Genomic DNA, 19,048 nt, shown 5'->3' on the forward strand with positions numbered 1-19,048 from the left:
CTCTTCAGGGTCTGTCATATGGATATTTAAAGTTTACATACGTTTATGAGCTTGTAGCTGCAATCGTAAGGCATATTTTTCGGAAACTCTTTTCCCCCGGGATGGCTATTAGTCCGACATTCATCCGAGACGTGAAGGAAACCGGCAAAACCCCACGTAGACTGCCGTGTAACCGTTGATAAATGTTAATGTTGCTGAAGAAGTCAAGTGATGTCTGGAAGGCGTTATCCTCGTGGTCTTTCCTTAGCTGGTGTGGAGTGCTCTGATTGGCTCCCAGTTCCCCTCGGATTTTCAGGAGGTGGTCCTATGTATAGCTTGCGTTGTAACCGCAGTCTCTGTTGATCTCGATGTCGTGCTATCGAATCTGAATGGATTCCTTCACGTGCGGTCCCAGTATCCATGGGATCGACACAGTAGCTTCGTTTCTTCCCAGCGAACCATGTGATTTTCAAGGATGCTGTGCTCAGCCAGTGCCGATTTTTTCGGTTGTCCTAATCGAAGGTGTCTACTGTATTCTTTCACTCTGGTCTCTATTGTACCGTCTCTTCAATGTAGGTTTTTCTGCATTCACTTGGTATTACGTACACTCCATCAGTTTTTAGTCCGGTTGGGTCCTTTGCCTTTACAAGTTGATCTCGTAATTTTGGTGGTTGCAGGTGGATAGTGTGGATGTCAAACCTCTTCCGGATTCTAGAGATCTTTCCCGATATGGTGGATATATATAGGAGAAGGGTCCTGGTCGTCGAAGTAGACTCTTCCTTTGATGAAGTGTTATTAAGAGTAAGGGCCCTTTTTAGGGCTACGTGTATCTGATGTCTGCCGAAGCCGTTCTGGGTAAAGGTTTTCTTCAGGTGTCATATTTCTTTGCGGAGGTTATCCTGATCAGCGATAGAGATGGCCCTGTGTATGAAGGTAGAAAACACTGATACCTTCTGGGAAGGATGATGGTGGTTTTTTTATTCAGGCAAAGGTCAATGTGGGTTCTGTTTCCATACACACTATGGCCCACGGTTCTGTTCCGTTTGCAGTGAGTTAATATGTCCATAAATAGAAGTTTACCGTCACAAAATGCGTCAGATTCAACTGGCGCTTAACTTAGCTTAAGCACTTTAAAGATATTGATAAATCAAGAGTTTGAATCATGAGTTTTTGATAGAAAATATTGAATTGGCCAGAATTTGGTCAAAATATTTGTTTCATGGATGATGAAACTGGATTTAAGATCTACAATAACCCAATGGGTCCGATTTATAGCTTTTTATTTTGGGTACAAGGTATAAAAGATATCTTGCCAAAAATAATGTTTGTAGTTCTGCAATCATTTGATTGACCGAACGCTTTACTATTATTGCCGAAATCCAATTTGTACCGTTTGGTTTACACTGCTAGTTTACATACTTTGGGATTCATAGCTTTAAAATTGACTCTAAGGTGTAGAAACAATCAGTCTAATGAAAAGTATTAATAAAAACAATAATTATTTTGTCTTCAATTATCAACCGAATTGGACGCCATACAGTCCTGTATTTCAATTAATGTTATGGACATACACATACATCCATGCTCTGTAAGAGAAAATCGACCCGCGAATCCTGGATTATCAGCCACCGATTTTACCATGCCGCCACCAAGGCCGGCAAAAGTGCGTGTATAGCAAAAAAAAGTGTCGAATTATGCTTAGATTAATTATAATTTATTTCCTTACCTGAGGATGATCAAGGCGTGAAGAATCGCTCGTTGGTGGTAAAATCTCTCACGTATTTTTACGAAGGAAGTGCGTTCAAACTCGTGATAAATATCTGTGGGTCAAGGATGAGGCCACGTTTTTCACCGTTCGCGTTCATGTGCTGTTTTCCGTGATTTTTTTGTGTACTCGTTCCTTCGCTTATTTCCTCAGTCAACTTTTTTTTTCTCCTCCACCACCTATTGGAATCATCTGGGACGGTCGGTGGCTTTTATTTCGCCACCTTGTTAGCGCCTCTCTCCCTGCGCATGTTTCAGCTTGAGCCACCGCCCACCCAAACGGCCGACCCTACTCGTGGCCATCGACACTTGTTCGTCCGGAGTTCACGCGAGTGCGCGGTAGGCGTTTACCGCACGGCGCAGGCAGCGATCGGCACCCCTTGCGGACACGCCCACTTTTTGAGGAGGGGGCGTAGTCAGCGGGCAAGTGTTGGGAGCAAGGGAATCGAAGTGGTCGGGCTTGGAAGGGATTGGGATGTATATTTTTTATCCTTTGGGTATCACCCTTATAGCAAAATACCGAATGCTTACAAGTCTCATCTCAGTTATTCTTAAAATTTGAAGGTGAACTTAAGCATGGTGCTTAAGTTCACCTTCTTAAGTGAACTTAAGCATAGAAGGCTTAACTTAAGATGTATCCGTTAGCTTCAGAATGGAGGGTAAATTCTCAATAAGAGATTTGAGGTCCAGAAAGCAGTGAAAGACTTGTAGCAGCTGCCTTATCCCGCAAATGAGTATAGCTCGCAATGTCTATCCCAAATTTTGCCACGGGATCTGGGAAGAAATTCCAGATAGAAGGTGCAATCCAAAACTCCCTCTGTAAGGTTGTGAAATGCTCTACTCTAGATATATCTAACAGTCTTAAAAATTAGCGTGGCAGTTAAATTTGAAAAAAAAGCGTAGTGATGAAATTATGGAAAAAATAACTCCCCACGACAAAGATATATCATTCAGTATACCGAATTAGAGACTTTAGAATCCGTAAAATAGTAATGAGTCAGACTCAATAATGATCTATCGTGTAATAAGCATATTCGGGAAATGATAGCTCAAGCTACTCGTAAATTGGGTTTTATCAAAAGAATACTAGGAAAGTGGGATGACCAAATAAGAGAAATTATCTACTTCTCCCTGGTTACTGCACTGCTACGGGTTGCTGCATGGGGAAACGTATAGTTTTAAAGGGCAGTTGGACGAACAAAAAACTGAATTAACTTTTCTACTTGACCATTACGCGTTAAGAAATACATTTCAACTAATCACCGAACTACAAATCGTCCTGTTGTCGATTTCTCGCGAACTCCCTGACCAGCAGACGACGTATTCCGTAGTATATATGAAGCCTCTCACAGTGCACGAATACCTGCCCACCATGACTAAGAACATCGCAACTTCTGGATTTCCGTACTCCTGTATTGCGATGTATATTGTTAATTTTATCGGAGCATGACATTAACTTCAGTTGTCCGAAGGTACCGCGAAGAAAACCACAGTATAAAGCCGATGTCCCACGGTCAAAATTTCATCCAACTGGCTTTTGGTCCTATCGATGGCAAAAGACACCGTTTTGGACCTTATTTTAGCAACTTCTAGATTAGGAGAGAAAAAATGTGATTTAAATGCACGTTTACAGCACTATTCATAACATCTTCTCAACCACATTGTCCATCATTTATTAATAACGTTTTCCTCGCGGGAATAAACTGCCTCACGTCTGTATCCTGGCGTTTTATTCTGCCCTCAACCTTGCTGATGAGGGACATGAAAATATCCTCACTTATCGTCTATTATTATCGATAATATACGGAAACATCTACCAACTCCTTCTCCAACATGTTTAGCAAGCTTATTTCAACATTTTCATACCCCCTTTCCAGCCAAGGCCAAGTTCAGCATTCCTTCTGTTTTCTTTTTTTCGCCTCTTTAATGTTCGCCTCTTTAATGTTCAGACAATTTCGCCTGCTAAAAAAGACAGAATATTTCACTTCCACAAGCTTTCATATTTGTTGACATATACATCGTCTTTCGTTTGTTTTTCGTCCAAATGAGATGCATCGTGGGACACCCCCGTCCCGTTGCATAAATTTGACCGTGGGACACCGGCTTAAGTAAATGACCGAAGAAAACGCAGCCAACCTGAGCGCTATTTTATATACGTATTTGCCCTGAAGATCCGCGGTTGTCCTCGTTCCTTGGGCGCTGCAACGGGAGCTTTAAGCGTGGGTGTTTATTGGGAAGAGAGGCTGAAGGGGGAGGTGAGTGGGGGTTTTTATTTGCTCCTTACGTTGGGCGGAAGTTCCAGTCTTCCTCCCCGCGAAGCGATCCGATGGGGGCGGACGAGGATTTTTCTGAGTATTCCCCGCTCTCCTCGTGCTTGCTTGCGCGTGTTTGCGTGCGACCGTGAGTGTATTCGGGTTCATCGCGGACGTTGAGGGATGGGAGAGAGATGTGAGGCCGGAAAACCGGATCCCGAGTTAAAATGTGTTCGACCCAATTGGTTGCTGAGATCTCGTATCTCCTCTCGAAGGTGGCAGAGTGAAGATGGGCCCATTAAGTGGCTTTGCAGTATCACGGGGAAGACTTGCAGCAGCATCCCGTGCCTGCAATTGAGTATGGCTCGCGATGTGCGATGTCCATGCCAAATTTTGCTCCGGGATCTGGGAACAAATTCACTGTAGATGATGCGATCCAAAACGTCCCCTGTAAGATGGTGGAAGGCTTAGCTTTTAGATGCACCCGGTAGCTTCAAAATGAATGGTAAATACTTAATATGCGATTTGAGGTACAGAAAGCAGTTAAAGACTTGCAGCAGCTGCATGTTCCTGCAATTGAGTATATCTCGAGAAGTCTATCCCAATTTTGCCTCGGGACCTAGGAATATATTCAAGATAAAAGGTGCAATCCAAAAAAATCCTCTTTAAGATAGTGGGAGGCTCAACTATAGACATAACTGGTAGTCTCAAAATGGATGGTAAATACTAAATGTGCGATTTGAGATGCAGAAGACTTGTAGCAGCTGCCTGTGGATGTGATTGAGTATGTCTCACGATGTCCATGCAAAATTTTGCCGCGGGATCCGGAAACAAATTTACTGTAGATGGTGCATTCCAAAACGCCCTCAGTAAGATGGCGTTAGGCTCAACTAGCCTAAAAATGAATGGTAATACATAATACATTTTTACCCACCGTAGCCATACGGTTACACCCGATCATGCTGACCATATTTAGCTCTTGGAGAAAACCCGCACACCTTCCTGCTTTTCAAATTATCACAAATGTGTATTGAATCTTAATAACTGAATCCACTAAATAGCGTATTTTTGAAGCCGATTGAAATGAATCCACTGATGGAAATGGACGGATGCAAAACGAAAATTCAATATGGACGCCTACTGCAAGTATCATGAAAGTGCACAAGAAATAGCTTTGTATAAATTATGCCAACTTTCTTCATCCAAAAATTAGCTTACCCTGAAGATTTGTCCTTTCTATCGTGACCACTCATAGGAATTGACCAATAATTGATTATGGCCTCGTTACCAGCCGGTATAGCTACATGGCTACGGGTCATTCCGAAGGAACAATTAGATTGATCACCAAAATATTTCACTAGATTGCTAAAGACTAAAATAGGAGAACTATACCTAAATATTTTCACAATCTCATGCAGAAAGTTTCCTGGGCGGAAATGGGTTATGTAGAGATATAAGAGAAATACGAAGCAGTGAAACCACATGTCACTTACCTTGTACTGGATAGTAGCTTAGTATGAGTTGCAGCTGTACATGGAAATTTAGGAAGCGGGACGAAAAGAGACTGAAGGCATTCTAGATGTGGGTGTGGAGAAGAATGGAGAAGGTGAAGTGGACGGAGAGGAGGAGGAAGGACGAAGTGCTGGACATATGGGTGAGGAGAGGCAGCTTCTAGGTGAGATACGGAGGATACAGAAGGTATGGATGGAGCGAGTACTTAGCGGGGAGGGGATATTCAAAACAGTGATAGAGGGTAGAATATTAAGTTAACTACGGAGATGAAGGAAGAGAGTTTGAATTTGTGGGTAGAATGAAAGAGAGTAGACCTTATTGAGCATTGCAGAGTTTGTTAGATTAGAAGGGAAGTCCATGAATGGAGGAAAGAATGTTACTTCTTAGATACTCCATGGAAAACTACCTTAATCAGTAATGTACTTAAATAATACTGCTGAAGGCCAGGTGAGGATTCGTATAAAGAAAATGAATAGGGAAAGAATTTTACATGTGGTAGGGCGCTGAGAGACTAATTTGAATCTACCTCACCTTTGTGGAATGCACCGAAAGGGAAGGGATCCTTGAACTATGTGGTTTGACCTGGTATTTCTCAATTTAGCTTGTGTCACATTTGTATATCAGTGCGGGGCTACCTCATGTGCCTGTGAAGTTCGGATGACGTGATGGTTTCAGATTTTCTACTTCCTGAGTTCCAGTGGCTTTAATCTTTCTTTTTTCGTCCGATATGTTACGCTCTGCGATCCCTCGTTTTATTTTTTCCCGATTTAATGCCACATTTATTTTACGCATTTTGGTTTTACGGTTGTGAAGTCTAACAGCTTCCTTTATCCCAGTTCTCGGCTTCAAGCGTTGGGCGAGATGAAAAAGTAAATGTCAGAAGCGCTTTAAAAGGTTTAATAAACCGTGAAAGCTTGGTAATTGCCAATTTTACTGGCATTCTGTCGAGTCCGTCTTAATGATGGCTGTCATGCCTCTGTGAGCGTCACTAGACTTTATAAACCTGTGTTTTGCTTTATCCTCTCTCCCTTAATGAAGTAGTTTTATAAGTTCATCAAATACGAATTAGGGTCTTAACTCTTATAATGGCTGGAAAATTCTGCTTACGTGGTTTGTAGATTGCTCATTGTATTTGCTGACGACATTTACCATTTTAGCTGCCCTAATTTACGTGTTCTACATGACCATTGCTCACGTTTTGCTTATCCCGGTTAATAGGATATAAAATTCAAAATTTTAAAGCTAAGAATGAAGCAGAATAGACAGATTAAAGGTGACTTTTGACTAAAAATATTCATGCAGATACCGCATGGAAGAGTAAAGATTCTTCGATGCCACTATTTCTTCGATTCTTCGCTTCAACGATAAAACTGGGCCACGACAGCCAATTTCTACGTGATTTAAGTATACTAGCGGACTAGCTACGGACTTGCCACGGTGATAAATTTTATAAGTGTCACCCTCGATGCACAAATTGTGCGAAAAATCCTTAGGGGGAAAAATCATTCGCCACCGGGAAACCATAGGGAAAAATCATGCCGGTCAAGGCGAATGATATTTTCCCTGTGGATTTTTCGCACAATTTCTACGTATTATTTGTATTTAAAAATGGAAATGATATTTTAACACTATAATATGTAATTATTTATGTCGATCGTATTTTATAAACATGTGGAAAGTGTGGAAATTGCCATTGTGTTTTTCTTTTTATCATGGATACAAAGAACTTCCACAAAATCGAGCCGGATACGATTTTATACGTATTTTATAAACGTTGTTACTTTAGAGATATAAAGTAAAACACTTTGCACTTTCCACGAAGTGTTTTACTTCATATCTCATAATGGATCTTCACAAAGTGTCTGCCTCATCCATCCAAATCTTATTACTTTAGACTGAAATAAAAATGATGGCGAAAATACTTGGTTAATCGTTTCATTTAGTTCGTTGGGTCCGATGCATTATTTATTAATGTAGGGGGCTTTCTCCAATGTCATAATCATATTCATCTGGGAAGTTTGGCAAAGTATACACAATACCGGTTAACTAAGGACATAGTAATTACCACTGTTGAGTTAAGATATCTATGGTGCCATTTATAATTATTATGCACTTTTATCTTGTATTCCAATGACCGTCATTTTTACCACCATTAATATTGCCCTTCCTCCAAGACATTGACAGCTCTATAAATGGTATATTCTTGGTAATGCGTCATGTAAGTTCCATTGACGCTGGAGTTTTTTAATCTGACCTGTAATTGACAGTATGTAAGTTTTTTACAGGTCGTAAGTATGCATATAAAACGGTGAATTAGGCCTTAATCTTTACAATTCTTCCGAGAAAATTTTTGTCATAGACAAGATCTTGTTAACGCTTGCTCCAATTAATATTCACCCCTAACTTGATTCGGAAAGCTTTCTAATTTTGTTTTTGCTGGCTTAGCGGTAGAGTGGGATATGTGTGTAAGTAATCTCATTTTACTCCAGCGTATGCTTACATAGGCGGCAGCTTCCCCCCGTAGAAATAAAACTGGCAAAAGCCTTTAACGAAAATCAGGACTGGATTAAAAGGAAAGTTTTCAAAAATATTTCTTTAAACGCACGAAAAATTATATTCGTACAAGTCATGTAACTAAAATAAAAAAAAATCAGCCAAATAATTTTTAAAACTAATAAATTGCTGATATAATTTTCTTAAAATGTTGGTTTCATTCACCTTTTCCATGTTAAAATGTTACAACTTGAACAACCATGGCTTGCCCCCCTTATTTTGATTCTGGGTACGCCCTTGACGAGGCCGCATCACCAGTTCTTCCAAAAAAATCTGCACTCCGGGAATGCCGGCGGAAGTGAAAACTTGACATAACGTGAGCATTTTTTGATGTAAGGAATAATTTCTAACGAAGTGTTTTATTAATATGTAGAAAGTAGAATCATGTATATAATGCAGTAAATTATTTATTTGTTGCGATATTGTACACAGTTATTTTACCTAAATAAAAGAAATTGAGGTATATTGTACTAAGCTTCACTATTCTTGTATCGAGTACACTCTCCTGCACGAGTATGGACTGGTGACGGTGACAGTGATGCGAGTCTAATGGTTTGTACCCTTCCACAAGTACTGTGTATATAGTGAGTATACTGTGTATATACTGAATATAAACAATTACACCTATATGTGATAGCAGTGACGGTGAGGCGAGTCGAATGTCTTTTACCCATCTACAAAAGTGCTCAACGCGACATGAGAAGTTTTCACTTTTCCCATCGACTAAAGTGTATATACAGAATATACAATTACACATATATTTAGTAGCGATGATGGTGACGGTGATGTGAGTCCAATGGTTTGTACCCCTCGACAAGTACTGTATATATAGCGAGTATACTGTGTATATACAGAATATACATAAATATAAATATATGTAGCAGCGGATATACATATAGGTAGACGGGAGTCCAATGTCTTTTACCCATCTAAAATAAGTGCTCAACGCGACATAAGAAGTTTTCACTTCAAAAATGTTTGTCGTAGATTTAATCCTATTAACGCTTGTTAGAAGTCATATCATCCAATTGACTTCGTTCGGCAAGCTTTTACGGTTATTTTCTCCTCAGCGCGTGACTGGGATGAGTGTAAGTAATGGATTGGCTTGGTGATGAAGTATAGAGTTTGAGATACGGCTACATACATTACGTGATACGATATAGCCATCCGCAGCTGTTCCGCAACAGCTCATTCTCTTGCCCCGAAGCTCTTTTTCTCACGTTTTCACGGTGTTCTTCTCGATAAATTCCGGTTTCCAACCCTTCCCTGCAATTATCCCCATTCATTCCTTATTCCATTTCCTTCGCCCATCTGCATAACGCTACTCGCAGTCCTCATGCTATCCTCTTTGTATTCCTTTTCCTCTCGATCTATTCCTGGTACAAATCTTGTGTGTCTCCCATTTTTGTTTGTATTCTGGTCTCTTAAATTCAACTTACACACAACTTAAATGCAACTGTAGGTAGCGCCGCAGTCGGCCGTTCTTCGTAGTATATAAAATTTCGCTCGTATTTCAAAGAGAAACTTCGCTCGCTCTACGGCTCGTATCCCAAATATCTCGCTCGTTATGGCAGTCGTATCTCGAGGTACCATGTATTTATGTGAAATCTACTTGGATTTTTGCGCGAATATTACGAAAGAGGATCCTCAATTCGCCTCTAAATGTGTTGTCACCCACCGCGCATTTAAATTGGTTTACAAAAGTCGCCACTCGCGTTGCTGATAGACAATAGTGTGGTATCCTATTATTTTTTATTGCCTAAAATGAAAGATTATTACTCCTGGAGTACGTATTTCACACTTTTAGATTTTTAAATGACGATATCTATTTTTCGCGATTAAATGAAAAGTGAAAATTTTCAAGCGCGCGAAAACGCGACGGCTAAGTATGAATGCCGGGGAAACCCCGTGTGACGTCGTTCTGGTTCCCGCTGTCGCCAAGTGAGCTGACCTTGGGGCTAGGCTTAGAGCGCTGATACGACGCAGGATGCTAGCAGGTAGCAGAGTACCCTGCTAGCTGGTAGCGCTTGGCATATATAAGAATTATGAATACCTTATCAAACGAAGAAAACTTTCCGAACTTAGGTATTTTTAATGTGTGATTATTAAGAGATGTTTCCCTGAGCACTGTTCCTCGTGCATGCATAATTAATCTCAGGCAATGTAAAACTTCTATCTACTCGCATTGAAACTAGGTCCCTGTGACGTCACGTGGAGTGGCATCGCATGCGCGATAATCTGGCCTATTTCAAATGCGGGTAAAATTGACCATTGCCATTTGTATAAAATGGGATTACTAAAACCAAATAATTTGTATATTGTGAATACACTAATGGTGGGTAACGAATCGCAATCAATGCATTTCGTTTTCTTTGATGAAGGAAACTACTCTATTTCCATTCTTGATGATGTGATATACGAAATTCATAACTTTTTCCTGCTATTTCTCCCAATTACAAACATTATACTGCAAAATATTGGGAAAAAGGTGGATTGCATTTTACTCATCACCGAGCTGTGCACATTTTTGAAAACTAATTAAAATTCAACCGAAATAGCAATGGAAATCAGCCTTCTTTGGAATGGAATTGGGTCTCGTCTATGCAGTCTCTATGGTTAGGGTACTCGTATCTCGAGATCATCATCACTGGTCAACAATCCTAGGATTGGTTTGACGCAGCTCTCCACTCAGTTCTCATATTAGCTAATCTTTTCACACCTACGTATTTCTTCTCTTTCACATCCTTCTTTACTTGCTCCATAGGTCTTCCTTTTCCGTTCTTGCCTTCCACTTGTCCCTCGACGATTGTTTTCATCAGACCATCATGTCTCAATATGTGGCCTGTTTCGTCTTCTTTTTAAGGTTTTCATGAGGCTTCTTTTCTCTCCTACTCTTCTTAGGACTTCTTCGATACTAACTCGGTCGATCCATTATCACTGTATTTTTGTGAAACCTACACGGTTTTTTTAAATTCGACATTAACCCTTTCTAACCCAGAGCTGTTTCTGGGAGAAATCAAATTTCAAGATTTTTCATAGTGAAAACTTGACATTTTTTCACTCAATCATAATAAATGCGACGGATAAATATTTCGTCATTACAATTTACCCCGCAAAATAAAGTATTGTTTACATATTTCCTAAATATAGCTGAAAATTTATACATTTTTGATGTTGATTAGAAGCAATATATAGTGGTTTAAGTAATTTCACGAAGTCACGGACTCAAACTATCCACAAACCGTCTTCCTCGCAGCTTGCCTCATTTCGCGTCCGACCTCGCCTCTGACCTTTTCCCTTCCCGAGAGGCCGTCAGTCCGACTTGAGGAGGGTTTTCTAACAAGTAATGGGCTCTCACGCGTTCGCCGTTTTCAACGCGGTGGTTTTTCACTCTTGGAGCTGCCAAGAGAGGCCGGGATTACTGCCCTTGGCATTCGCTTCAATTTGCCACTTGCGATTTGAGAATGCGCTCGGCGTGGTGGCCCAGTAATGTGGAGACTTCACATGCCAACCGGGTGGCCCGGGTTCAAATCCGTGTGCGACTGGTTAACGGTGAACAACGGCAGCGTTCGGATTGCGGTTGGTATTTAGAGAATTTGTTTTGCGTTTAATTCGGTTTGTGTGAAAAAGGAAACTTAATTCTTACAACTTTGACATTGGGCTACAATAAAATTTACATATATTTCAGAAAATTTAGTTAATTTGTTATATTAACATTTGTTTGTTTCTTGAGGTTTCATTCCTTACGACATTAATATTTATATGTGCCAAACTGGTATTTTTTTTCTTTTTTTGACAGACAAACGGACATTCTCTTTTATGAATATATGCAACTGTGTATATTAGAGATATATGGTCCTACCCGATAACCCAACTACATGAGGTAACACCGTGATGCAAGGCAGAGTCGGGAAAAAAAATTCGATGGGACTCATTTGCAGCGGGTACATCTAGAGTTCTTTTGGAGGGGATAAATCAAACAAAATTTCTGCCAAAAACACAAAGGAAGGCTGCGCGTTTCGTCAAAAAGTGTAACGGGCGTAAAGACAGTGTTACCCAGATGTTAAGCGAATTAGGCTGAAGACTCGGAGGCTGCGCGCTAGGCTTAGATTGCTTGAACAATGAGAATGGATATCTTTAAGAGCGACACAGAGAACATAATATTAGAGCCACACTATATTTCCAGGCCCGATAGAAGCGATAAATTAAGAGAGATGTTTTGCCGAACGGATAGATATGAGGATTTGTTTTTCCCCCGAACCATAAAGGACTTTAATAAACGCTAGTCCCAACCTCGTTGGAGCACTTCATTTTTTTTTTTTTTTGCTGTAAACGGCTGGTATCCTAACACCCCCTGCCACACGCCTTTTAGGCGACTTGCGGGGTATTATATAGATGTAGATGTAGATGAAAATTTCGTGTGGGGGGGGAGGGTTGATCCACTTGACCACCTCGCTCACAACGGCATACCATAAATTAAAGGTTTGGATGTCTGATCCAATTTGACTTACGCCTTGCGGCGTTCTCCGTGGGGTATTCATATTCTTCTAAAAGCTTTCTCCTCTGCTTACCGTAATTCCTCCTCGTTTCAAAATGGGTAATAACCTGTGTGTTTACTCTCATCTCTCGGTGATTGATGTGGTTCCCTTCCGCCAAGGAGGTTGTGAATATCCGGAGGCGCTGTTTCCGACGTTTTGGCGTGATCGAAGTTCCGCCATCTTGGTTTGACAATAGGGTAGTTTCCTTCACCAAAGAATACGAAAGGCATTGTTTGCGATTCGTTACCCACCATTAGTGTGTTCATAATATGCAAATTATTTGGTTTTAGTAATCCCAGTTTAGACGAATGGCAACGGTCAATTTTAACCTCATTTGAAAAAGGCCAGATTATCGCGCATGCGATGCCACTCCACGTGACGTCACAGGGACCTAGTTTCAATGCGAGTAGATAGGAGTTTTACATCGTCTGAGATTACCAATGCATGCATGAGGCACAGAGCTCAGGGAAACATGTATTAATAACCACCAATTAAAACTGGCTAAGGTCGGAAAGTTTTCTTCGTTTGTTAAGGTATTAATAATCCTTATTTAAGCCCAGCGCTACCAGCTAGCAGGGTACTCTGCTACCTGCTAGCATCCTGCGTCGTATCAGCGCTCTAAGCCTCGCCCCAAGGTCACCTCACTTGCGGCAGCGGGAACCAGAATGACGTCACACGGAGTTTTCCCATCATTCATACTCAACCGTCGCGTTTTCGCGCGCTTGAAAATATTCACTTTTCATTTAATCGCGAAAAATAGATATCGTCATTTAAAAATCTAAAAGCGTGAAATACGTACTCCAGGAGTAATAATCATTTGATTTAAGCAATAAAGAAATAATAGGAAAACACCCTATTTTTGGACTAAGTCTCCGACTGATATTTTAAGGTGGCTAAGTTTCATTCTGAAAATGCACTATATTAAGTGAAAAATGCTACCATATTCATTAGTATTTCGACAGTGATTGTCATAGGATTTTTCTCATCATTCGCGATACTTCTATTAATGTATAGACTTTGTGTCTGTTAGCCACTTTACTGTTGGGGATATCCTTGAAAATATACTTCATTACTGTAATTTTTAATTTCTGTTGGCTATAATGAAGTTCAATACCAGATAAGTGCACGTAAATGACTACGTATTTTACTCTCGTAAAATTTTCTTTTAAGCTGAGCTGGTTGTTGAACGTAGCCCATCAAAAGATTTGATCGTTGGATCATTCTTCCTCATTCTGACGATTCTCCAAAGTCGTTAGAACATTAATAGCTTTGCTTGGTTTCGCTTATAGTAGGGCCCTCTTCGCTTCTATAGCGCTGAGGTGTTTTCCCCATCCCGTTCTTTCCGTTCCTATCCTTTCCCATTGGCGTCGTCGGGCTCCTATTGCGGCGGCGCCTCTTTCCTTTTTCCCTTACTCTCCTCCCCCTCCCCGGGTGATCGGGCGTATAAGCCACTGACTTGGTTCCCGGCCTCGGTGCGTTGTATCCCCGAAGGGTTCGCCCTGAACCCTCATACTCTTTGTTGAACGTAACCGTGGTGATTGGTAATAATTTCCTCTGGGGAAAGATGTTTGAGTCATAACTTCGCGGAGCCTGCTAATGAAGTGAGAAAAAAGGTTTAAATTTTGCGTTTCCTAGTTTATTTTAATGTATTACCGTGTTGTGAACAAAGATTTTACCAAATAGGGCCATTATGGGAGTGTCAATGTTTTGGTCAAAGTGGGCGTGGCCTGTCCTCCCCAAGCACCCCAATTCCGGCCACACTTCGCTCCACGCTCGAAGCCAGTGGTACCCCCTCCACATATTTACAATCTCCTTTCCTTCCGCTCATTTCATATGTCCTCTCGTCTTCATCGTTTCCCTCGACGTGAACTCGCTTTCGTATTAACACACAATGGGGAAACTTTAAGAAACTTCACATTATAAAACCGTCATTGCGCGCCTAGGGAACTGCGGAGTCCATCATTATGAGGTCAGGATTGAGGGGAAGGATTCTTACATATTATGTGTAATCTAGGTCGTTTTGTGTACAGAATTTTTTTTTCATTCAAAGTAATGGTTGTCTAAAATTCCGTTCCTTAAGAAGACGTATCGCTCCCCCCAGACCTATCTCATTTTGACTTTTTTCCTTGATGTATTACTTGAGGATACCATGCAATTGCATTAGGAAACCACTTTGACAAATCATTTGCATTTTTGGCTACTTTCTGATTTCTCTTGCTATTTTGATGTATTAAGCTATCGTAAAGCCGTAAGTAATATTTATAATACTTGAATTTGTGTACAATTCCTTTCAGCTGCCAGTCGTTGCTACAGTTCATCATTTACTGCGGCGGTGGTTTGTAGGTTTAAGGTAATTAAATGCTAAGAATAGTGTATATTTATCGGAGTCACGCATTTACGGTCACTAGGAACCGAGTAATCGCCGTGAGCTAGTAGTGGATTTTTGAGCTACATCCTATTACATCCTGAATCTTTATTGTAGCTATTTGTCGTTGCACCTAGGTATCGAAATACCTTCTCAAAACCAAGGAAATACTTCCTTAGTATATTTTTCGTCCTGGCTCGATGATTCACCCTACTGCACTAATGTTACCTTCACAGCACTAACCTTGATGCGTCGGACATGTTTGAAAATTACGTCAGCGCCATCTGCGCAGCCATTGATGATCCGACACTCGGATTCGCAGTTAATTGTTAGTTAGAGCTGAGAAGCGCACGTAGTGTAGATGCTGTTTCTGCCTTTAAAGGGAGGATGGGCAGTTGAGTTTGTAATGAGAGGACGTTATATGGCGATGCTCCGGTTGAGTATCTGCGGTGCTTTCTTGGCAATCGTCGTTGAGCTTCTATGCGGTGAATGTCTGCTCACAAGGATACCTCAGGTCATTTTGGGTCACTTTCAAGGGTGGAAATTAATGAAGCACAACAGATAGCTAGCTGTTAACTGAAAATGGGAGTCTGCCTACTTAAATTGTCATGCTCTGCAAAAATGTGACGCAACAATATGTAACCGCCTCTTATGCTATCGAGTGATTTTTTTTCGCAAGGTCTCAGCTTGGGGTAAGATCTATTGTTACTCCAAAACCTATTTTTACAAAAAAATTAAGCAAAATATAAAAAAATAAAAATATATAGAAAATATTATATTGAAATAGGATCGAAGTTTTTCCCGGCGAACAAGTTGAAGGGATTCTTCTCGGGTTCTCCACCGGTTGAGGCTTTCCATGGCCGACGTTTCGAGGCTCGACTCGAGCATCGACATCAGGGCAGTTGAAATATTATATTTCCTGGAAGTCCCACATTTGAGCACGCTTGAAAAATCATTTTAACTTTTTCGAACTCTCCCAGGTACATTCCTACAAATTAATTTTATCCGAAGCAGATAATTCCCTTTTCTGAAAGGCACGAAGTTAAAGATTCTGCATATTTTTCGTATAATTGTTTTAAAAACACAGGCGGATTTTAATTTAGAGGCTTAAATTTATTCAAGGTGACTGTAACATCTAAAAACATACGCTTTTTGGAATACAAATTCTTGTACTGATACTATGTTTGTAGACCACGCCTCAAATAATTTCTGCTGTCCCTCGTGTGATTTATTTTTCAGAATCTTGATGGTATCTTTTCTTGAGTGTTCTCAAACATCTTAATGCAATCAGCCAACCGTAATTTTCAAGCCCATCCTAAAATTACCTGGCATTTGCGTTAACACTCACCTGACTCCTCCCATTGTTACGGTTGGGTGACGTCTGGCTTAACAATTTATTTTGATGACTAATTTTTCGGGAATGATTTACGAGTCTGCGCTTGAAAATTTGCTCTCCGCATAGCGAGAAATGAAGCTTCTTGGCATCGGAATTACAGTGGTAACCAGAAAAGCACAGTTACAATGAAATTAAATCGTATGAAGATCAGCTTTCTGCCGTAAAAATATATTTAAAAAAAATTTCCTCCATAACTCCGATTCCCCGTTACCGCGGAGTAATCACTGTGTCTAATCTTTCGGGTTCTTCACGCATGGCGGTCATGAAAAATGACCCAACATATATATTTATATATCTGCAATTATCACTCAAAAGGGATCAGATTATCAGTTTCATCTATAAAGTTTGTTTCTGTGTACTTAAAAGTCCTGTTTAAAATCGCAATTCCAGACAATGCACAAATATCTGTGACTTTTTAATGATTTTATATTGATGAAGTGTGCAGAATATTATTTACATTTTGCATCGAAATTTGGACTATTGAGACTCTCCTTTAGTGAATCCACTCGCTAATGTGCTTTTAACCATCCTGCTTTGACAGCTTATTCAGTAGAGTATGCCTACTTCCTTTACCCCTGGAGTTTATTAGTGTAATGTTAATGTTTATTTGGAAATTTTACTTTTGGAATTTGTTTTACAATTTTTTATTCGAAGTCTCTTTTAGTTAATAGATAATGTTTATGACTTGAAAATTTCCGGATTATCAGCGGGAGGCTTCAGTGTAGTGAAGGATGACTTTTACAAGCACGTAGGGAATTCTACATTTCTCTGCCATCTCAACGCAGTAGAGAGTCAATCATTCATGCTAGAGAAGGTTGAATTCGATCACTATTAGCTAGGGATGGACGGATCCAGGATTTTTTCGGATCCGGATCGGATCCTTGATTTTCGGAGCCGGATCTTTCGGATTGGATATTTTCGGACCCAAATGCATTTTCAAATTCCTGCTATTAAACGATGTAATTCTTCAAGTTCATTCTGAGTACATACAATCGAAGAAATGCTTTTTAGATTTTCATGCATATTTTAATATTTTTATAAATTAAAAATCATTTATATAGGCTTTCAAGTTGTTTTTTTTAACATCTTTACATGCTCAGGACCTAAACTGTGACGCTTGGGTTTGGAAATGAAAATAGGAAAAATCTTCGGATAAACCACTGACCAGTGGCGTAGGACAAGAATCGCATGCGATGGCACAATCGAAGATAGAATCAGGATTCTTTCCGCCCTTATGGGGTGTTGCATTCACTGAAGCTATTATTTAAAATTTCGGATCCAGATCCGATGTCTTCCGTGACTTTGGATCCGATGTATCCGATGAAGGGCAATATCTGCGGATATTTTGATCCGAGGTATCCGATCCGACCATCCCTACTATTAGCTAAAGTGGTTATTTTAATGATTGCTATTGAAAGGAAAGTGCGAAAAATTAGAAACTGCTTAAAATAACTCGAACTTGCTGATCTCCACAAAAACACGCGGAAGAGGAATTGAATACCTGCGGTTATGGTAGTATGCATGTATTTTTTTTTCTAAGTGATTACGGTTCGTAACTAGATAAAAAATGAACGATCTCGACAGTCACAGCTTGGATTCAACTCTGCGTTTCTTCTTCCGCCATTTCCGCTTGAGTAACTTTGTCACGAGAGCCACAATATATGTTGCAACCTTTAATGGCGTGATCGCTTTGCGCATTGAAGGGGGGAGAAGGGGCGATTGTGAATGAGACAAAAAGTGTCGAAAAAGGGGGTTGGGTGGTGAAGATTTGGGGTTCATTGTCCTCTTTCGTCGGTGGTGCCATTTTTTTTCCCATCGCGAGGCTGAGTTCATAATCGAACAATAACCATGGATTGAGAGCTTTTTCTTCTTTCTCGTGACCTTTATGCTTAACGTTGATTCAGTGTCTCGGAGTATAGGTGTCAAAAATTTTGATGGCAATTTTTGACAGAGTTTCAGGGCTTAAACTTTTACGCTTGGGTTTGGAAATAAAAATAGGAAAAATTTTCTGATAAACCACTGACCAGTGGCGTAGGACAAGAATCGCATGCGACGGCACAATCGAAGAGAGAATCGGGACTCTTACCGCCCTTATGGATTCACTGAAGCTATTATTTAAAATTTCGGATCCAGATCCGATGTCTTCCGCGACTTAGCGTTGCTTCAGTGTCTCGGAGTATAGATGCCAAAAATTTTAATGAAACTTTTTGACCGAGTTTCGGTATATTTATGCACCTTTACCAACACCTTTTCAAGGCTATGAATGAATATTTTATGTTGTTGGAGGCTCCTGCAGAGTGGTGAGGTAGACGCAGCATGGCAGCCGGGTTGTTTTATCCAGACCTTATATGATTGGGTTGGAAGCCAATGGGTACAAGTGATTTTTCTTTTCTATACAGAGTTAGGTAGAGAAATTATGTATAGAAAACAAACGAGATGAATTAGATACTTAGTAGTGCATTTGATTCTCCACTCGATGTCAGCACAGGACAGAGACTCACTCGTTTCCAATGGCAACCAGGTTTTTGTGTATTTATTCTGGCAATTAAATTACCAAACTCTGTAGAGAAAATAATTACTTGGCTTGGCTTCCAACCCACTCCTATGTAAGACCAAGAACCGCGTACCCAGGGAGATACAAAGCGGAATAAAAGTCAAGTGCTCTAACGGGGACTAATTCAATAAAAAA

The 19,048-nt window shown here is 40.3% G+C and overlaps 1 protein-coding gene across 1 annotated transcript in view; it reads left to right on the top strand.

Annotated features, from left to right (window-relative positions):
• LOC124164999 overlaps positions 1 to 19,048 on the top strand; it is a 265,496-nt gene that overhangs the window by 90,027 nt on the left and 156,421 nt on the right. The window lies entirely within an intron of this gene.

Source organism: Ischnura elegans, chromosome 9 (genome assembly GCF_921293095.1).
Source record: "Ischnura elegans chromosome 9, ioIscEleg1.1, whole genome shotgun sequence".
Taxonomy (NCBI): Eukaryota; Metazoa; Arthropoda; class Insecta; order Odonata; family Coenagrionidae; genus Ischnura; species Ischnura elegans.